This window comes from Carassius carassius, chromosome 43 (genome assembly GCF_963082965.1).
Source record: "Carassius carassius chromosome 43, fCarCar2.1, whole genome shotgun sequence".
NCBI classification, from domain to species: Eukaryota; Metazoa; Chordata; class Actinopteri; order Cypriniformes; family Cyprinidae; genus Carassius; species Carassius carassius.
The window spans coordinates 20,973,864-20,995,570 of record NC_081797.1 but is presented as its reverse complement, the minus strand read 5'-3'; the positions used below and the strand labels follow the sequence as shown (position 1 = coordinate 20,995,570).

The following is a 21,707-nucleotide window of genomic DNA, read 5'->3' as shown; positions in this document are numbered from 1 at the left end:
GTGTGATTGTGTCGATCAGTGTCGCGTGTGATTGTGACGATCAGTGTCGTGTGTGTTTGTGTCGATCAGTGTTGCGTGTGTTTGTATCGATCAGTGTTGCGTGTGATTGTGTTGATCTGTGTTGTTTGTGTTTGTGTCGATCTGTGTTGTGTGTGATTGTGTCGATCAGTGTTGCGTGTGATTGTGTTGATCTGTGTTGTGTGTGTTTGTGTCGATCTGTGTTGTGTGTGATTGTGTCGATCAGTGTTGTGTGTGATTGTGTCGATCAGTGTTATGTGTGTTTGTGTCGATCAGTGTTGTGTGTGATTGTGTCGATCAGTGTTATGTGTGTGATTGTTTCGATCAGTGTTTTGTGTGATTGTGTCGATCAGTGTTGTGTGTGTTTGTGTCGATCAGTGTCGTGTGAGATTGTGTTGATCAGTGTTGTGTGTGTGATTGTGTCGATCAGTGTTGTGTGTGTGATTGTGTCGATCAGTATTGTGTGTGTGATTGTGTCGTTTAGTGCTTTGTGTGTGATTGTGTCGATCAGTATTGTGTGTGATTGTGTTGATCAGTGTTGCGTGTGCTTGTGTTGATCAGTGTTGTGTGTGTGATTGTGTCGATCAGTGTTGCGTGTGATTGTGACGATCAGTGTCGCGTGTGTTTGTGTCGATCAGTGTCGCGTGTGTTTGTATCGATCAGTGTTGCGTTTGATTGTGTCGATCTGTGTTGTGTGTGTTTGTGTCGATCTGTGTTGTGTGTGATTGTGTCGATCAGTGTTGTGTGTGATTGTGTCGATCAGTGTTGTGTGTGTTTGTGTCGATCAGTGTTGTGTGTGATTGTGTCGATCAGTGTTATGTGTGTGATTGTGTCGATCAGTGTTTTGTGTGATTGTGTCGATCAGTGTTGTGTGTGTTTGTGTCGATCAGTGTTGTGTGTGTGATTGTGTCGATCAGTGTTGTGTGTGTGATTGTGTCGATCAGTGTGTGATTGTGTCGATCAGTATTGTGTGTGTGATTGTGTCGTTTAGTGCTGTGTGTGTGATTGTGTCGATCAGTGTTGTGTGTGATTGTGTAGATCAGTGTTGCGTGTGATTGTGTCGATCAGTGTCGTGTGTGATTGTTTTCATACATTTATTCAAGCTTTCGACCAGCCAATATCAACTTTTTTTCACAATAAACTTCATCATATATTTATTTTGTGTTATCGGTGTTTGTTCACTGATCAGTGTTGTGTATGTTTGTGTTGATCAGTGTTATGTGTGATAGTGTTGATCAGTGTTGTGTGTGTGATTGTGTCAATCAGTGTCGTGTGTGTGATTGTGTTGATCAGTGTTGTGTGTGTGATTGTGTTGATCAGTAAAGTGTGTGATTGTGTCGATCAGTATCATGTGTGATTGTGTCGATCAGTATCGTGTGTGATTTTGTCGATCAGTGTTGTGTGTGATTGTGTCGATCAGTGTTGTGTGTGTGATTGTGTCGATCAGTGTTTGTGTGTGATTGTGTCCATCAGTATCGTGTGTGATTTTGTCGATCAGTGTTGTGTGTGTGATTGTGTCGATCAGTGTTGTGTGAGATTGTGTAGATCAGTGTTGTGTGTGACTGTGTCGATCAGTGTTGTGTGTGTGACTGTGTTGATCAGTGTTGTGTGTGTGTGATTGTGTCGATCAGTGTTGTGTGTGATTGTGTCGATCAGTGTTGTATGTGATTGTGTCGATCAGTGTTGTGTGTGATTGTGTTGATCAGTGTTGCGTGTGTTCGTTTTGATCAGTGTTGTGTGTGTGATTGTGTCGATCAGTGTTGTGTGTGATTGTGTTGATCAGGGTTGTGTGTGCTTGTGTTGATCAGTGTTGTGTGTGTGATTGTGTAGATCAGTGTTGTGTGTGACTGTGTTGATCAATGTTGTGTGTGATTGTGTCGATCAGTGTTGTGTGTGATTGTGATGATCAGTGTTGTGTGTGATTGTGTTGATCAGTGTTGCGTGTGTTTGTGTTGATCAGTGTTGTGTGTGATTTTGTTGATCAGTGTTGCGTGTGCTTGTGTTGATCAGTGTTGTGTGTGTGATTGTGTCGATCAGTGTTGCGTGTGATTGTGTCGATCAGTGTTGCGTGTGATTGTGTCGATCAGTGTCGCGTGTGATTGTGACGATCAGTGTCGTGTGTGTTTGTGTCGATCAGTGTTGCGTGTGTTTGTATCGATCAGTGTTGCGTGTGATTGTGTTGATCTGTGTTGTGTGTTTGTGTCGATCTGTGTTGTGTGTGATTGTGTCGATCAGTGTTGTGTGTGATTGTGTCGATCAGTGTTGTGTGTGTTTGTGTCGATCAGTGTTGTGTGTGATTGTGTCAATCAGTGTTATGTGTGTGATTGTGTCGATCAGTGTTTTGTGTGATTGTGTCGATCAGTGTTGTGTTTGTTTGTGTCGATCAGTGGCGTGTGTGATTGTGTTGATCAGTGTTGTGTGTGTGATTGTGTCGATCAGTGTTGTGTGTGTGTTTGTGTACAACAGTGTTGCGTGTGATTGTGTCGATCAGTGTCGCGTGTGATTGTGACGATCAGTGTCATGTGTGTTTGTGTCGATCAGTGTTGCGTGTGTTTGTATCGATCAGTGTTGCGTGTGATTGTGTCGATCTGTGTTGTGTGTGTTTGTGTCGATCTATGTTGTGTGTGATTGTGTCGATCAGTGTTGTGTGTGATTGTGTCGATCAGTGTTGTGTGTGATTGTGTCGATCAGTGTTGTGTGTGTTTGTTTCGATCAGTGTTGTGTTTGTTTGTGTCGATCAGTGTTGTGTGTGATTGTGTCGATCAGTGTTTTGTGTGATTGTGTTGATCAGTGTTGTGTGTGTTTGTGTCGATCAGTGTCGTGTGTGATTGTGTTGATCAGTGTTGTGTGTGTGATTGTGTCGATCAGTGTTGTGTGTGTGATTGTGTCGATCAGTGTGTGATTGTGTCGATCAGTGAGCATGTGATTGTGTCGATCATTGTTGTGTGTGTGAGTGTGTGACTGTGTCGATCAGTGTTGTGTGTGATTTTGTCGATCAGTGTTGTGTGTGTGATTGTGTCGATCAGTGTTGTGTGTGTGATTGTGTCGGTCAGTGTTGTGTGTGATTGTGTCGATCAGTGTTGTGTGTGTGATTGTGTTGATCAGTGTTGTGTGTGATTGTGTCGATCAGTGTTGTGTGTGATTGTGTCGATCAGTGTTGTGTGTGATTGTGTCGATCAGTGTTGTGTGTGTGATTGTGTTGATCAGTGTTGTGTGTGTGTGTGATTGTGTCGATCAGTGTTGTGTGTGATTGTGTCGATCAGTGCTCTGTGTGATTGTGTCGATCAGTGCTCTGTGTGATTGTGTTATCAGTGTTGTGTGTGATTGTTTTGAGTGTGATTGTGTTGTAGAGCAGCTGCAGTGTCTCTCAGTTGTATCAGTGCAGTCACTGTGACTCTGACTGACGGAGGTTTTTGTACGACTCTTTATCACTGTGTGAACACAGCTTAATGTTGATCCAGTGTACACTCTGACAGTAATAATCTCCTGTATCTTCAGTCTGGACTCCACTGATTGTCAGAGTGAAATCAGTTCCATGATTGGCTCCTTTTCCACTGAATCTTGATGAAGTTCTTTACTGAAGGGTCTTAATGTAGTAGGCTACACTAAAAGTTTAGTAGTTTCTCCATGTATCTGTAGGTACTAGGAGAAACAGTTCTTACACTGTTTGACAGGTCTCCAATAGATCTGCTGGTTTTACAGGTCAGAGGGACTGTTTGTCTGTTCTGAACATGTTTCACTGTTGGAGTCTGAATTACAGTCACCTGTCCTGTAGAGTCTGAGGAACAATTAAAACACATGAAACTTCTAAACTGAAAAAAGATGTTGTTATAGAAAATTGACATTAAAATAAGAAGCTATTTAAATTAATGCAATACCTTACCTTGAAAATGCATTCCTAAAATCAAGAGAAAGATGAATGTCATTGTAGTTGTTGTGTGTGCTATTATGAGAAAGTGTCAGTCATGAAGTGTTAAACTCACAGCTCTATAAACACTCAGAGCACTGAAGCGTGTGCTGAGAATGCAAAGTGACTCTCAATATTTAAATCATTGACCTGAAGACTTTAGTTCACTCTCAGATACTTTTAAAAGACCATTTCTCATGCCACAGTGTTTCATCTTCAGTCTTTACTGAGACACTGCAGATAACTGAATGTGTCTTCATGTTACAGTCTATAACTAAATTAAAGGGATAGTTCCCTCAGTCCCTCCATTGAAACTGTGTGTAAGGTATACTGTCCATGTCCAGAAAGGTAAGAAAAACATCATCAAAGTAGTCCATGTGACATCAGAGGGTCATATAGAATATTTTGAAGCATTGAAAATAAATTTTGGTCCAAAAATAGCAAAAACTATGACTTTATTCAGCATTGTCTTCTCTTCCGTGTCTGTTGTGAGAGAGTTCAAAACAAAGCAGTTTGTGATATCCAGTTCACGAACGAATCATTCGATGTAACCGGAACTTTTTGAACCAGTCCACCAAATTGAACTGAATCGTTTTAAACGGTTTGCATCTCCAATACGCATTAATCCACAAATGACTTAAGCTGTTAACTTTTTTAATGTGGCTGACACTCCCTCTGAGTTAAAACAAACCAATATCCCGGAGTAATTCATTTACTCAAACAGTACACTGACTGAACTGCTGTGAAGAGAGAACTGAAGATGAACACCAAGCCGAGCCAGATAACCAACGAAAGATTGACTCGCTCACGAGTCAAGAACCGTTTCTGTCAGACACGTCCGATTCGAGAACTGAGGAGCTGATGATACTGCGCATGTGTGATTCAGCGAGAAGCAGACCGACACACAGAGCATTTGAACCGAACTGATTCTTTTGGTGATTGATTCTGAACTGATTCTGTGCTAATGTTATGAGCCCAGGTAAACTGAAGGCTTGAATCAAGGGCAATCATCGCCAATGACGCCACTACATCGAGCACAAAAGAACCGGTGAACCGTTTTCTTCTACCGATTTATTGAATCGAACTATCCAAAAGAACTATGGGTGATCCGAAAACCGATGATACCGGTTCTTGACTCATGAACGGGTCAGTCTGTTGTTCGTTATCTGGCTCGGCTCTGTGTTTATCTTCAGTTCTCTCTTACAGCAGTTCAGTCAGTGTACTGCTTGAGTAAATGAATTACTCCGGGATATTGGTTAATTTTAACTCAGAGGGAGTGTAAGCCACATTAAAAAAGTTAACAGCTTAAGTCATTTGTGGATTAATGCGTATTGGAGACGCGAACCGTTTAAAACAATTCAGGTCAATTTGGTGGACTGGTTCAAAAAGATCCGGTAACATCGAATGATTCGTTCGCGAAGCGGATATGACAAACTGCTTTGATTTGAACTCTCTCACAACAGACCCAGAAGAGAAGACAATGATGAATGGAGTCGTAGTTTTCACTATTTTTGGACCAAAATGTATTTTCGATGCTTCAAAATATTCTAACTGACCCTCTGATGTCACATGGAAGACTTTGATGATGTTTTTCTTACCTTTCTGGACATGAACAGTATACCGTTCACACAGTTTCAATGGAGGGACAGAAAGCTCTCGGACTAAATCTAAAATATCTTAAACTGTGTCCCAAAGATGAACGGAGGTCTTACGGGTTTGGAACGACATTAGGGTAAGTTATTAATGACATAATTCAGATTTTTGGGTGAACTATCCCTTTAAACTGACAGATTTATGAGGAATAAATTCATCACTAATAATGACTAAAATGTTTAAATTAAATTTTAATTCCAAGTAAAATAAGATGTTTAACCTGATAAGTTTAATGATGTCAATAAATCTCCACTGCTGGACAAAACACTTTAAAACATGTCATAAAAACAACAAGTATGGACAAAAATGTCTGTATTCTTCAATACATTTAAGGTCTTTCTGTCACTGTTTGACGTTTAGACACCAATTTAGATTTCACAGTTGTAAAAATTCCTGAAAATTCATCTGTCTTAATATTATGTTTCGCTGCATCTATGAATATGTACTGCACTCCTTTATTTTAGTCTGTATGAACACAATCTAAAGTGATATGTTGAAGATAACTGATCATCAGTTCTTTGTCAAAAACTCATGTCTGCTGATGGTCAATAAGAGTTCATTCACATGCTAGTGATGCCCTCTTCAGTGTGTACAGAGAATAAACCACTCGACATCGCTATAGAAATACTTTATTAATTTAAAATAGAAATTAATTGTTCTTTTATTCAACTGGGGTTTCATTTTGTTAAAAAAAATATATATGATTGAGTCGACTTAATATGTGTTATTTGTTTGAGAACCACACATTTATGCCCAAGTTATATTTAGTAAACTTGTTGAAAGAAGTTTGTAAAGATCCTGGTGATTCTTCAGGAAAATATGCTTACTTTACTGGGCTGAAACTAGACTTGATATTAAAGATCATCTGCTCAAAACATACATTCATGCACAATCTTAATGTTTGACTGTTTGATTTGAGTTACATGTTAAGGTTTTGAGGTGTTTATTAAGGGTTTGGAGGATTGTCAAAGAGATCAAGTAGATAAACTGATTAAATGTTATTTTAATGTATACATCGTCACAATGTTTTTTAACTGTAACTATAACAATCTTTTTTTTTAATTCATCTAACATTCACTTAACTATTATTTCAGATAATAAATATTTATTGTGTCTGTTTTGAATCATATTTTGTCTTTTTAATTTTATTTTTTTTTACATTGAGATGGTCAGGGCTCACTCAATGAATCATGAAAAAAAACTGTAAATGGGTTAAATTATGCATATTCTGTGTAGTCAAATTATGAGCCTCAAACACTGAAACAGATCACTGTTGGTTCTCTGTGTGTTGACTCTGTGTAGTTTTACTGTATCATGAAGCTCCTGTGAGGACGCTGAACATCTGCTGATGAGCTGTCTATTTTTTGAAGCAAGGACCACAATGAAAATAAGTTATTGTAACTTTGTTGTGTTTTTTTTTGAGAAGAAGGTTATAACAGTGAATTGCTATTTTCTGTGTCAAATGAACTCAACTCACTCATGAAGTGTTAAACTCACAGCTCTATAAACACTCTCAGAGCACTGAAGCATGTGATGATGATGCAAAGAAGTGGGCAGGATTTAAAACAGATTGAGCTGCTACCTATTTAAATGAGCTTCTGATTAAATGAAGAATTGTTTTTTTTTTTTTTTGTGAACTATTCCTTTTTAATGTAAACATAAAATAAAGCATGTTTAGGCCTATGGCTGTAGGCTTATTTCTAAACAAAAGGTTATGTAGTATGCAAGTTGAACTGGTATTTTGTTGTTGTGTTAAGTTGAATTTTCATTCATATTATGTGTGTTCAGTCATTTAAAGCAGCTTTAAAAACAACTACTTTCAGACTCATCTTTAAGAACATGCATGTTATCAATCAGTTGTGAGTAACTATACACTGTGAAATCCAACAGCTGTTCTAACAAACTGTCATGAATCCGGTCCATGGACTTCGATTTGTACACCACCAGAGGTCACCAGCTCATCATATTGACTTTCTCACTACACAAACTGATGCACATCACATTGGACTACATTTACTATACAGCACTTCACTAATCACACACTTGTATCCAATTAGGCTACGTTCACACTGCAAGGCTTAATGCTCAATTCCGATTTTTTTTTAAAATTCGATTTTTTTTGCAAGGCCGTTCACATGACCCGCATGCGCAGAAGAGTACTCAATGCTCAATGACGTCTCTCGTTGTTTGCAGAAGTAGCTAACGTTAAACATGGATGTCAACAACAGTGTAGTCAACAGCGGAGCTCTTTTTGCAATATTAAAGTTATTTTCCCAACGGAGCCAGCACAATTACAATCTTCTCATTTTAAGAAGAAAATTAAAAAGAAGGAGGAGAGCAAGGTTTTTGGCCATGGCGTTTTGTGGAGCAGTGTTAGCAACGTCGGTACAGAGAAAAGTGTGGGTGCGGAATCGCAGCCAGGAGTGGTGGGATACTGATGTGAGTGGCTTCACTAATACAGAATTCATCAGTTTATCTTCTCGTTCCCGCCTACTTCAACGCAGAATTATTACGTTTGTAGCGTATCAATGACGTACGGGTCAGATACATGTGGCCTGGCCGTTCAGACGGAGGTCGCATTTCAAAAGATCGGATACGTATCGGATTCAGGACCACATACCCAAGTGGCCTGGGTCACATTTGAAAAGATAGGATCTGTGTCGTTCAGACTGTCATGAAAAGATCAGATACAGGTCGCATAGGGGCAAAAAAATCGGAATTGGGTCGTTTCAGCCTGCATTGTGAACGTAGCCTTAGATACAATCTTGTTTCCTGCAGGGGGAGCTGGAGGTGTAAGTCAATGTGCTGAAGCAGGATCTGGAAATGACATCAAACAAATCTCTGAAACTGCTGCTAAAAACAAACCAGATGAGTCCATACATATTTAAACAATACCCATATGTTCTTATATTATTATATATTATATATTATTACAAATGGAGGCGTTTGAGACACTTCATCAGTTCCTGAAGGAGGATGAGGAGCAGAAGAGAGTCAAGATTCAGCAGAACACTTTCATTAGTGCTGACAAACAAACAAACAGAAATCCCTTATTTGCCGTATTACACAGCACACACATCCTGAAAACTAGTTTAATTTCCATTCATATTGTCTGTGTTGAGTTACAAACAACACAACAGCTTTGAGACTCACCTGAGATGATGAAGATGATGATGATGATGGCGATGATGATCTGCACCACTAGAGGGAGAACAAGACAAGAAAGAGAAGAGTCACCTTTGACCAGGAGACTAAATGAAAGTAAAAGAAAGGATAATATTTTGAGAGTTTTATTCTAAGTGGCAGCACAGTGCGGTAAGTTCAGAACTTGTTCTTTATGTAACCACATAGATATGTAGAAATAAGTTGGTAATGGTAATTGTGATGGTAAGTTATTGGGAATTTAAAGATGTTTTGTTGGCAGAATAATTTAAAACCTTTAAACTTTACTAATTATACTATTTATCAGACAATATCAATAAACCAATGATTGTTGATTCTCTTGAATAAATGACTGAATATGAGATGCTTGTTAAAAGTCATGATGTGCACTTTAAAAATATCTGTATTTTTTAATATATTTGTTTTAGCTTACAGTACAAAAAAAGTAGTGCTGAGTTCTGCATTTCTTTTGTATCACAGGTACGACATTATTACTAAACCTATACTGCTTATCTACTGCAGGTAAATATCCATAATTGTACTGTCACAAACATTAAAAGCTGAATGAACAGTGAGGAATGAAAAAAAATTAAACTAATATTTATACATTTACATATTTTCTGTGAATCCACACTGCAAATGATGTATGACAGTTCCTCACACAAACTGACCTTGAGTTAGTTTTAGTTTGAGTTTACCAGGAGTTATTTTGAGTTTGAGTTATGGGCTTTGTTTTAGTTAGTTTTATTTCTGCTGTCCCAGAATACACTGGATTGAGTGGATTTGAGTAAAAACTCATTGTGCAGAACATTATCGTAACTGCACATTCTGCTTAACAGGTGAGTATCCAAAGCTACTGACAATAGTCTGGATTTAACTGTGTATTTGTCTATTTATTTAATTTTTTTGTTTGTTAACTTTATCTTTTATACAGAATTTTGAAATCAGTGAGAGATGTTTAATCATGCTACTTTAAAGGAAAAATACAGAAGGGCTTACATCTGCCATGAGATTATTTAATTAAATTGTGATTTTATATATATATATATATATATATATATATATATATATATATATATATATATATATATATATAATTTAGAATAAGAGGAAAGTGTTTCCAAAATGAGTTTCCACGAGAAATTAGAGAATGAAGACACCTCCAGTGACTCCAGGTATGGCATCAGCATTTTTGCATCTTTTTATGAAGGTGATTTATATCTCTGTAGCTCAGACAGTAGAGCATGGCTCTCACAATGACAAGATCATGGGTTTGATTTCTGTAGGCTTATTCACACTGCACCAACATATTCTGAACAGCGCTATAATACATATTTATTGGGTTTTTTGGATCAGTGTATTACCCATATTGGCATCTGTTGACATATTCAGTCAGTTTTTGATGAGTTGCAGAACTTCTGAGAAGTTACAAACTTTAATCTAGTGATTGTTTGCATTGGCTGATGTCTGTCAGTACTGTGTCAAATTATCTGAATCTCTATTTGTATTTAGATTAAACTGAATGTGTCTTACCAAAATGAATAGCCAATGTAATGTTGTTCCATTCAATAAGTATATGTTATTAAACAAATACAATAATAATAATTAATGAATAATAATTCAAATAGATTTAATAATTATAACAATACTGAAAGTTAAATAAAAGGGGGGAAATCAGTGATTGACAATGCTTGTCTGTACAAATGTGAATCTTAATATACAATAATACAGTGTGTGTGTGTGTATATATATATATATATATATATATATACAGAGCTGGGTAGTAACGGATTACATGTTATCTGGATTACGTAATCAGACTACAGTTACTTTTTTATGGATTACATGATTACATATTATTTGCACAATGGTAATAAGTCGTCCACAATTATTGATTCTCCTAAATTTCCTTTTTAAATGTTTATATTTTTTTCTAATAAACCTGCCACTTGTATACGTTCGTGATTCTTTGAGTTCTCTTACGAGAGCTCTCTCGTACTGCGTCTTAGCTTAAGACGCTACGGGAAAAGTCTCTTTTCACGAAATACTGAAGCAAAAAATTATCCTTAATTTTGTATTTTTGTAAAGCGCATTTGCAGCAGTACACAGCCATAGGCGAGATGGCTCGTTCGCTCATTGGCTTGTTCTGCGGCAACTGCACAGCCTATCGAGCGCGGGCTGATGCAACATCAGACCAATAAGGGCGCTTCGCGCCCTTCTTGCCACTTCCCGCCGAAACGGGTGTGGCCCAACCTATAAAAGGAGCTCGAAAAGGCTGACTCACCTGATTTTTCATCTCTTCAGCGAAGCTCACGCATCGCTGGATCACGGAGGAAGCAAGCGCCGTCTGAGAAAGCATATCAGCAGGACGAGCCATTCTGAAGCTGCTGGCATCGCCGCCTTCCACTACCGTTCCTGCTGCGCTATCTGGCGCCTATATCCTTTCAATTCTGTTATATCCAGCTGTTCTTTATGTGTGTGTGTTCGCCCCACTCAGCGAGGGAGACCGGTACGTCATCTGTGTCTCCTGCCTGGGTGAAGATCATGCAGCGCTCGCGCTCGCTGACGGCGGATGCCCCCACTGCGAGCTGTTGCCATGGTGACTCTGAGGACTCGCCTGGCCTTTTTTCTCTGAGCCTGCATTCTCCGCTGCGCTGAGGCGCCGTAAAAGCATCGCTTCCAGCGGATTCCGGAACCGTCTTCAGCTCAACCGAGCTCGCCGGTTCGCCCTGCTTCACCGGCCCCCCCCTGCATCGCTTCCCGGTGGGCAGCGCCCGCTGTTTGCCGGCGTGTCGTCCGAGGAAGTCGATCTCAGGGCCGCGTCGGGGGAAGAGGACACGCGCTCTCTGCTAGCTTCGGGCAGTGAGGGCTGGGCGAGCTCCGAGGATCTCGCGCCTTCTGCTCAGAAGCCCAGCAGACGAGCTGACATCGAGAAGGAGCCGGGGCGAATGCTCGCGTTGCCGCGACGAGTCTCGGCCGCGAGTGGTTTGCACCAGCGCCCCCCCTCTCGTTCCCGGCTGGATGGTATTTCCCTTTCGGATGAGCGTACTTCTCAAAGCCCGCCTCATTTCTTCCTGAGCTTCACGAAGAGGTGGCGAAGGCTTGGAACGCTCCATATTCAGCGCGAACTCGTTCGTCTGTCTCACTAGCATTCTCCACACTGATGATGCTAAAAAACAGGAACTACCAGTCACTTCTGCCGGTGGAACAGGCGATAGCGACGCTCAGTTCCAGAGATTGTGACTGTTTCAGCGTCTTTTGCAATGCGCAAGCCTGTACGGTTGCCCGCTTGCCTGCACACAAAGACCGTTATCACGGCTACCCAGATATTTCCCGAAAAAGGTGTAATTTCTGGTGTCCCGGCCACGGCCGATGGTGCTATAAATGTAGTGATGATGCCCACTGCTCAGTGCCCATCTCCACATATAAGCACAGCCCTTCACACAGGGCTCGCGCCCATAAAAGCATAGTAGACGTGCCCACTCCTCAGTGCCCACAATCACTATGTCACACGCGTCATGTGGTTTCTGTAAAAACGAAACCCATGCACATTCGTCTGGCCACGGCCGATGGTGCTTTAAATGTAGTGACGATGCCCACTCCTCAGTGCCCATCTCCACATGTAAGCACAGCCCTGCACACAGGGCCTGCGCCCATAAAAGCGACTCAAGTTGATCGCGCACACTGCATAGTAAGCGTGCCCACCCCTCAGTGCCCACAATTACTATGTCACACGCGTCATGTGGTTTCTGTAAAAACAAAACCCGTGCACGCTCGTCCGGCCACGGCCGATGGTGCTATAAATGCAGTGACGATGCCCACTCCTCAGTGCCCATCTCCACATGTAAGCACAGCCCTGCACACAGGGCTCGCGCACATAAGATCGACACAGATCGGTCGAGCGCGCCGCATAGTAAACGTGCCCACTCCCCAGTGCCCACATACACTATGTCACATACGGCGCGTGGTTTCTGTAAAAACGAGGCCCGTGCACGTACGCTCTGCACAGGCAGACAGCGAGTTAAAAGTGGTAAATGTGCACATATGCAGCCCACAGTTACTCGCAGACATATCGAGTCCCACGGGGCCTGCTCAGCCTTCCCCCAGTCGGTTAAGCGCCGGGACGGGGTCGAGGAGGAGCGATCTGCCCGCTGTGATCAGCCTTCGCATCCAGCCCTTAGCCATTCATGCAGATGCATGGTCAGCGCTTCCAGGGGTTTTGGATTGGGTACTAGGCATTATAAAGAGAGGCTACTGGCGACAGTTTTTTCGACGCCCTCCGCGCTTTTCAGCGCGCGTCGAAACTACGGTCAAAACAGAAGTAGCACACATACTTCGGGCCGAAATATCAAAACTGTTGAGCAAAGGGGCTGTAGAGCCTGTGTCTCAAGCTCAAAGCGAGGGGGGGCTGTACAGCAGATACTTTCTGGTGCCCAAGAGAGACGGGGGTCTCAGGCACATACTGGATCTAAGACAGCTGAACAAGGCATTGATGAAACGCAGTTTTCAAAATGCTTACGACCAGGAAACTCCTCGCGCAGATTCGCAGAGGGGACTGGTTCATGTCAATAGATCTGAGGGACGCGTATTTTCAAATACAGATAGCGTCAAACCACAGGCGATATTTGAGATTCGCCTTCGAGGGCCAGGCTTACCAGTTTACAGTCCTCCGTGGCTCCTCGTATGTTTACGAGGTGCATGGATGCAGCGCTCGCTCCTCTCAGACTCAGAGGCATGCGAGTGCTGGATTATTTGGACGACTGGCTGGTCCTGGCCCAATCACGAGTGGAGCTCGTGGACCACAGGGCCGTTTTACTCGATCACATCGAGAAGCTCGGCCTCAGTGTCAATTGGGCGAAGAGTTCGCTGAACCCCAGTCAGACAATTCTGTTATTCTGGGTATAGTTCTGAACTCGTGTTCCATGACGGCGCGGCTGTCACCACAGCGCGTGATGGACATTCAGCGCGCAGCGAGTTCTTTCCGCTGCGGCGCGACCGTGTCGCTCAAACACTGTCAGAAGATGCTGGGCCTCATGGCCTCAGCATCTCCGGCTCTGCAGCTGGGCCTGCTCCGCATGCGCCCCCTGCAGTTCTGGCTGAAGACGCGGGTGCAGAGCGTGGGCGTCTGGCCGGCGGCATCTCAAGGTCAATCAGAGTTGTGTCACAGCTCTGGCACCTTGGACAGCGAACGGCTGGTACCGATCAGGTGTAAGCCTGGGGACTTCCCCGAATGTGAAGATGGTGTCGACGGACGCCTCCACTTTGGGATGGGGAGCGTTGCTCGAGGGCAGACCGTTCTTTGGCCTATGGTCAGAACGGGAAAAGCTCCATCATATCAACTGTCTAGAAATGCTGGCAGTGGAGAACGCGCTGATGCGCTTTTGTCCCCAAATTAAGGATCACCACGTCCTAGTCCGTTCGGACAACATGTCTGTGGTGTCCTAAATAAATCGCCAGGGCGGTCTCGGGTCCTGAAACCTGTACAGGCTAGCGGAACGCCTCCTGGTTTGGGCTCAGTGCAACGTGCATTCGCTGAGGGCAGTGCATGTGCCTGGGCTACAGAATCTGGGTCCAGACAGGCTGTCCAGAGGCAATGTTCCTACGGGCGAATGGTCTCTACACCCACAAACAGTCCGGCTGTTGTGGGAGAGATTTGGCAGGGCGGAGGTGGACCTCTTCGCGTCCCACGAAAATGCTCACTGCCCTGCGTTCTTTTCCAAGAACAAAAACGCGCTGCCACGGAAATGGCCGTGCTGCCCGCTTTATGACTCAAGGGTCATACTCAAACCTAGGCACGGTTATGTGCCGAAATCCCTCAACACGCCGTTTCGGGCTCAGGTTATTGCCCTGTCTGCCCTGTCGGTGTCAGGAGAGGAGGGAGACTCGAGTCTTCTTTGCCCTGTTAGGGTTTTAAGAGCTTATGTGTCTCGCTCCTCTTTCTTTAGACAGACTGAGCAGCTGTTTGTCTCGTTCAGTGGACGTTCCAAAGGAATGGCTGTTTCAAGACAGACTCTATCCAGATGGATAGTTGACGCCATGGCGTTAACTTACACTTCCAGGGGCCTTCAGTGCCCACTGGGCGTCAGAGCACACTCCACAAGGGGCGTCGCCTCGTCGTGGGCGTGGTCTAGTGGGATCTCCTTGCAGGATATATGTATGGTGGCAAGTTGGGCCTCGCCGTCTACATTTATCAGGTTCTATAACCTGGAGGTTCCCGCCTTGCAAGCGAGGCTGCTGTCGGTATAGTCGAATCAGGGCCCTGATTGGAACTCTGAGATCGCGAGCGTTATGCGCTGCCGACTGTTATATGGGCAGTATTGCGTAAGACCCGCATTGCCACATTGGTCAGGCCTTGCCTCGACTGTGTGATGTCATATTGCCGCATCTACGGATGCTGCTAGATATGGGACGGAGGGCCCCCCCCCCCTCCTGTCCTGGACTCTCTGTGAGTCCCTCGGGTGACTGTGCACTGTATGAATGGACCTCTGCCCCAGAGTCAGTATACATATTTAGCTGCTGATTTACTGCAGTTTCATTTAAGAAACCCTAATGAACACTAAATGTTCTCAAAAATATGCAACATATACAATCCACACTTATATGTTTCCGATAACCTTCAACAGCCATTGTGATCACTGTAATTGCCATTTTGGCTGTTCTTTCTTTTAATTTCAGCACTGTGGCGAAAAGTGATACAAATACATCCCACAATCAGAACCACCTCAGGCAGGAAAGACTTGAAGCAGTCCTGCAGAGAGTCAAAGACCAACAGAAAACCAGCATGAAGAAGAAGTATGAACACTTATTTGAGGGAAACAAACTAACAGGAAATGAAACCCTCTTGGCCAGGGTCTTCACACAGCTCTACATCATAGAAGGAGAGAGAGAAGGAGTTAATGAAGAACATGAGATTTTACAGATGGAGAAAACACCCAGAACACAACCCAACCCAATCAGCTGTAATGACATCTTTAAACCATTACCTGAACCAGGATGTGAAGAGAAAGACAAAATCAAGACTGTTCTTACTAAAGGCATCGCTGGAATTGGAAAAACCGTCTCTGTGCAGAAGTTCATTCTGGACTGGGCCGAGGGAAAAGACAATCAGGATGTAGATTTCATGTTTGTGTTTCCATTTCGAGAGCTGAACTTGATTCAACATCATCAGTACAGTCTTCACAGACTTCTGTTGGATTTTCATCCTGAACTTCAAGATTTGGACTCAAAGATTTACAAGGAGTGTAAAGTTGTGTTCGTCCTAGATGGTCTGGATGAAAGCAGAATCACGCTGATGTTCTCAGATGATGAGAAAGTTTGTGATGTGAATGAATCTTCATCAGTGGGTGTGTTGATGTCAAGCCTTATCAGAGGAGATCTGCTTCCCTCTGTTCTCATCTGGATCACCTCCAGACCAGCAGCAACCAATCAGATCCCATCCAAATACATTAACCGTGTGACAGAAATTCAGGGATTTAATGACCCTCAAAAAGAGGAATATTTCAGGAAGAGAATCACTGACCAGGATCAAGCCAGCAGAATAATCTCACACATCAGAAGAGCAAGAAGCCTTCACATCATTTGCCACATCCCCGTCTTCTGCTGGATCTCATCCACTGTGCTTCAAAACCTCCTGAAAGAAAATCTTAATGCAGAAATCCCTCAAACTCTGACTGAAATGTACATCCACTTTCTGCTGATCCAGATTAAGAGAAAGTCTGATGAAAGAGATCCAGAGAAACTCCTGAAGTCCGTCAGAGAAGTGATTGTGAAATGTGCTGAAGTGGCTTTCAATCAGCTGATGAAGGGTAATGTGATGTTCTATAAAGGAACATGATGGTACTGACCCCTCAGTGATTTCTGAGATTTGCACTGAGATCTTTAAGGAAGAATCTGTGATTCATCAAAGGAAAGTCTACTGCTTCATTCATCTGAGCGTTCAAGAGTTTCTTGCTGCTTTCTATGTGTTTTATTGCTACTTAAGCAGTAAAATGAAAGCTCTGAAGGTTTTGGATGTAATGCACAATTTGCATAAAGGTGTAGTAGATAAAGCATTAGAAAGTAAAATGGACACCTGGATCTGTTCCTGCGGTTCTTGCTGGGCATCTCACTGGAGTCCAATCAGAGACTCTTAGGGGATCTGCTGACACACACAGAAAACAGCTCAGCGAGCATCAGTAAAACCACACTTTATATTAAAGAGAAGATCAAAGATGGACAAGCAGTCTCCACTGAAAGAGCCATCAATCTGTTCCTCTGTCTGCTGGAAGTGAAGGATCAGACTCTGTCCAGAGAGATTCAGGAGTTTGTGAAATCAGAAAAACATTCAGAGAAGAAACTCTCTCCAACTCACTGCTCAGCAATCGCCTACATGCTTCAGATGTCAGAGGAAGTGCTGGATGAGCTGGATCTCAAGAAATACAACACATCAGATGAAGGTAGAAGAAGACTGATATCAGCAGTGATCAACTGCAGAAAAGCTCTGTGAGTGTTTATCCCATGTCTTACAATGAAGAGTCCTTTCTGAATGTAATTATACTTTTCTACTCTGTTGAAAAAAACAACATATGCTTGTTAGGTATGTTTTAATGCCTTGCTACTGGTATGAGCTGGATTAAGCTGGCCATGTGCTGGTTCTAAAGTGATCCTAAGCAACTAGCTCCTTCTCAGTACCAGCTTAGAACCAGCACATGAACACCTAAGAAGCAGCTTAAACCAGCAGCCATGCATTAAAAAACATACCTAACCAGCATATGCTTTTTTTTTCTTTTTTTCCAGCAGGGTATTGTTTTGCTTATTTTTTAGAATGTCCCGATCTGTTTAAAAGAAATGAAAAATATGATACAATGCTAATTGTAGAATGAGGTGAATAATTTGATTATTTTGTGTTCTGTTCTGTTTCAGTCTTGCTGGCTGTAATCTCACTGACCAACATTGTGAGATAGTGACATTTGCTCTACAATCATCGAACTCTGTCCTTAGAGAGCTGGACCTGAGTAACAATGACTTGCAGGATTCAGGAGTGAGGCTGCTCTCTGAAGGACCGAAGAGCCAAAACTGTAAACTGGAGATACTGAGGTCTTTAAAACATCACACATTCATAAATTCTCAAGATTTGTCAAGGCAACAGGTCTTTGAGATCAGTTGTCCCCCAACACGTTCCCTCTCTCTGCCCAGTTAAATCTTTGAAATCAAGCTGACGAGGTGGTTTGCCTAAAGACTTGATGCCCGATTTAAAAGAAAAAAAAAGCACTTCCCAAAGTTCAGAGTTGTGTTTTCAATGTGCTGTCAAGTTAAAAATATTTAGATTAAAAGAGCCTGTTTCAAGATGTTGTGTTGCATTTGATTGTTTCCTGCATTGTGCATATAATTTTATAAAATGAGAAATCCATGCATACTGGTTTAAAACTGAGATCAACAATGATTCCTGAGGTATTTGAGTGTCAAGGGCTTCACAGATGATGTAATCTGTTGATGTGTGTTTGTAGGTTGTCAGGCTGTATGGTGACAGAGGAAGGTTGTAGTTATCTGTCTTCAGTTTTGAGCTCAAACCCTTCACACCTGAGAGAGCTGGATCTGAGCTACAATCACCCAGGACAATCAGGAGTCCAGCTCCTCTCTGACAAACTGAACGATCAAAACTGCTCACTGAATATACTCAAGTATGTGGAGTCCCAAGTTTAGAAATACTGTCTTTCAGCAAGAGTAAAAGAGTAAAAGTAAAATTGCAAGTTTAAGTCAACTAACAATTATTACAGTATTATTAGACCATCTGCTTAATATCTGCTGTTCCCCAACAGACAATCCACTGACTATAAATAACTTATTATAACATCAGTTTATTCTATTAACACCAGCCCTTACCTGACAGTCTACTAATACTCTAATCAGAGTTAGTTCACATGAAGTTGAAAGTTACTTATATTTAGTACAACCTCTAAAGTACACTATCGAAAAAAAACTTGTAACTCATATTTCCTGTAAACCTGTTCAATATGGATTGAATATACTAAAACACAGAGACATACAGCTCTGTAAACTGCTTTGTTACAAAATATATTGAGAAAATGCTATGCAAACGAACTGGGATCATAACATTTAAGGACTGTGTGTGAATAACTATTCCAATTACTTTATGTCTGTATGTTTGTGTGTTATTATAGTTTGGACCATGGAGAGCCTTTCAGGAACCAACCAGGACTGCAAAAATGTAGGTTCTTTGTCTGGCACACTCTTGCATGTTTTATGAAAACAAACAAAATTATACAACTGTTTTCATCTAAATTCTTGTATTCAGATTTCTGTAATCTCACACTGGATCCAAACACAGCGAGCACTCAACTCATCCTGTCTGAGAACAGAGAGGTGAAATATGTGGATGAGCAGCAGCCGTATCCTGATCATCCAGACAGATTTAAATATATTCCTCAGGTTCTGTGTCAAGAGAGTCTAACTGGACGTCATTACTGGGAGGTTGAGCGGACCGGCTGGGCTCGTGTAGCAGTGGCCTATAAAACAATCGACAGGAAGGAAGTGACTCTTGGTAAGTTTGGATACAATGACAAGTCCTGGTGTCTCTTCTGCACTGTTGATGGATTTGTTTTCTGGCACAACAATGAGAGCCACAACATCCCTGCCCCTTCACCATCCACTAAAAGAGTAGGAGTGTATCTAGACTGACCGGCCGGCACTCTGTCCTTCTACAGCGTCTCTGACACACTCACACTCTTACACACATTCAACACCACATTCACTGAACCCCTCTATGCTGGATTTAAGGTTTTTAATTCTTCACTGTCACTGTGTAAGATTACAAAACAGTCAAACAACTGACTAATTCATGGTCCTATGTCTGATTATTAGAAGATTTGATTTATGGAGAATATAATGTAAGAATTTAACTACAGAAATAGTAATTACATGATTGTGCTAAACTACTATGTATACTCAATCTCCCTTTCTATTAGATGTCTGTAACTATTATATATATATATATATATATATATATATATATATATATATATATATATATATATATATATATATATATATATATATATATATATATATATATATATATAAATATTGTTACTGCTATTGATGTGGAATGCTAGTAAGGTTAAGGACAGGTTAAGGGATAGTGATAGGGTCAACAGGCTGATTATAGATGTAACTACAGAAATTATTAACAGATGTGATATTAATGGTCTATAATAGAGCATATTTAAGAGAGCAAACACACATTTGTATTGTACGTTCATTCATGCTGTTTCTTTATCTCTACAATATTACTTCCTACATGTATATAATATATATGTACTGTAATCATTATGTTGTTATTCTGTTACTGTTTATTCTAACTGTATGTTGTGCTGTGTTGCCTTCACAAGTAAGTAGATACGTGAAAGACACAGTCTCTGTTTCAAGGATTTATTATCACATGATGATGTTGTGAAGGAGTAATTTTTGTTTTGGTATAATAACACTTGTTGAAATTGTGTTGTTCAGATGATGTCTAACTGAGCAAGGAAAGCTATTCAATAAACTCTACTGATTATTACCATCACTTTATCTTCTGCTTTCTGAAATCCATTTGCCTCTGTCTGCATTTGGGCTGACAGAAAAAAAGATTTTATGTTGACAAATTTAATGTGTGGGGAATTTTGAAATGAAGAGTCACTGAGATCCTCTTGTTTTCTCAAAACTTAATGTGAGACAAAAGCGAACAAACCAGTTTCTCCGGATGTACTGTTCCTGCAGTGTGTTCACTGTAAATCTGCAGTGTTTAATGTAAATCTGTAGAGTATTTATAGTTACTTTTATATTGAGCAACTCAACCCTTTTCTATCCACAGAGTGCAGTCTGACACGACTCAGATCAAGTACTTTCAGTGTGTTCATTAATTAATGAACTGTCAGTTAGATTCAGTGCAGTTTGAGGAGGAGTTTCACAATATATTGCTCCCCTTTACAAAGAACAGATCCTTGTCAGACGCTCCTCTGACAATTGTTGAATTATGACAAAAATTTAATTTCAATATTTCTATGAGGACTTTACTCACAGACAACCAAACTAGTTAGGGCCCGAGCACCGAGGTGCGAGGACCCTCTTGTATCTGCTTTGTTTATTATTATTATTATTATTATTATTATTATTAGGGCCCGAGCACCGAGGTGCGAGGACCCTCTTGTATCTGCTTTGTTTATTATTATTATTATTATTAGGGCCCGAGCACCGATGGTGTGAGGACCCTCTTGGAATTGCTCCGTTTATTATTATTATTATTATTATTATTATTATTATTATTATTATTATTATTATTATTATTATTATTATTAGGGCCCGAGCACCGATGGTGTAAGGACCCTCTTGGAATTGCTCCGTTTATTATTATTATTATTATTATTATTATTATTATTCTTCTCTAAGATGAATCGCATTTTTGAGAGCCTAAACATGCTCGAAAAGTCATGAAACTTTGCACACACCTCAGAACTGGCGAAAATTTACGTCTGATATGGGTTTCAGAAGTGGGTGTGGCAAAATGGCTCAACAGCGCCACCTATACACGTTCAACGGTGTGCGCCTCGAGCTACGTTTCACGTACATGTATGAAAACTGGTATACACATGTATCTCTCCAATACCTACAAAAAAGTCTCTTGGAGCAAAATCCGAAACCCAACAGGAAGTCGGTTATTTTTAATTTTATGAGCAAATTTTGTGTCATTTTTGTCATTTCCATGCGTTGTATTTTAACGAACTCCTCCTAGAGATTAATTCAGATCAACACCAAAGTTGGTATGCCTAATCTAAAGGCCTTTGCGATGTTAAATTGCGAAGATTTTGAGTTTTCGTTAAAGGGCGTGTCCGTGGCGGCCTGGCGAATTTCGATGATTCGCCATGAAAAATGAAGTTGCTATAACTCAGACATACAATGTCCAATCTGCCCCAAACTTCACATGTTGTAT

General features: G+C 41.4%; 1 protein-coding gene and 2 pseudogenes across 1 annotated transcript in view; 2 read left to right on the top strand and 1 right to left on the bottom strand.

Annotated features, from left to right (window-relative positions):
* LOC132125468 (uncharacterized) overlaps positions 1-21,707 on the top strand; it is a 1,183,551-nt gene that overhangs the window by 571,809 nt on the left and 590,035 nt on the right. The window lies entirely within an intron of this gene.
* LOC132125471 (immunoglobulin kappa variable 3-15-like) overlaps positions 1-21,707 on the bottom strand; it is a 444,765-nt pseudogene that overhangs the window by 367,345 nt on the left and 55,713 nt on the right.
* Positions 9,866-19,646, top strand: LOC132124841 (NLR family CARD domain-containing protein 3-like; annotated as a pseudogene).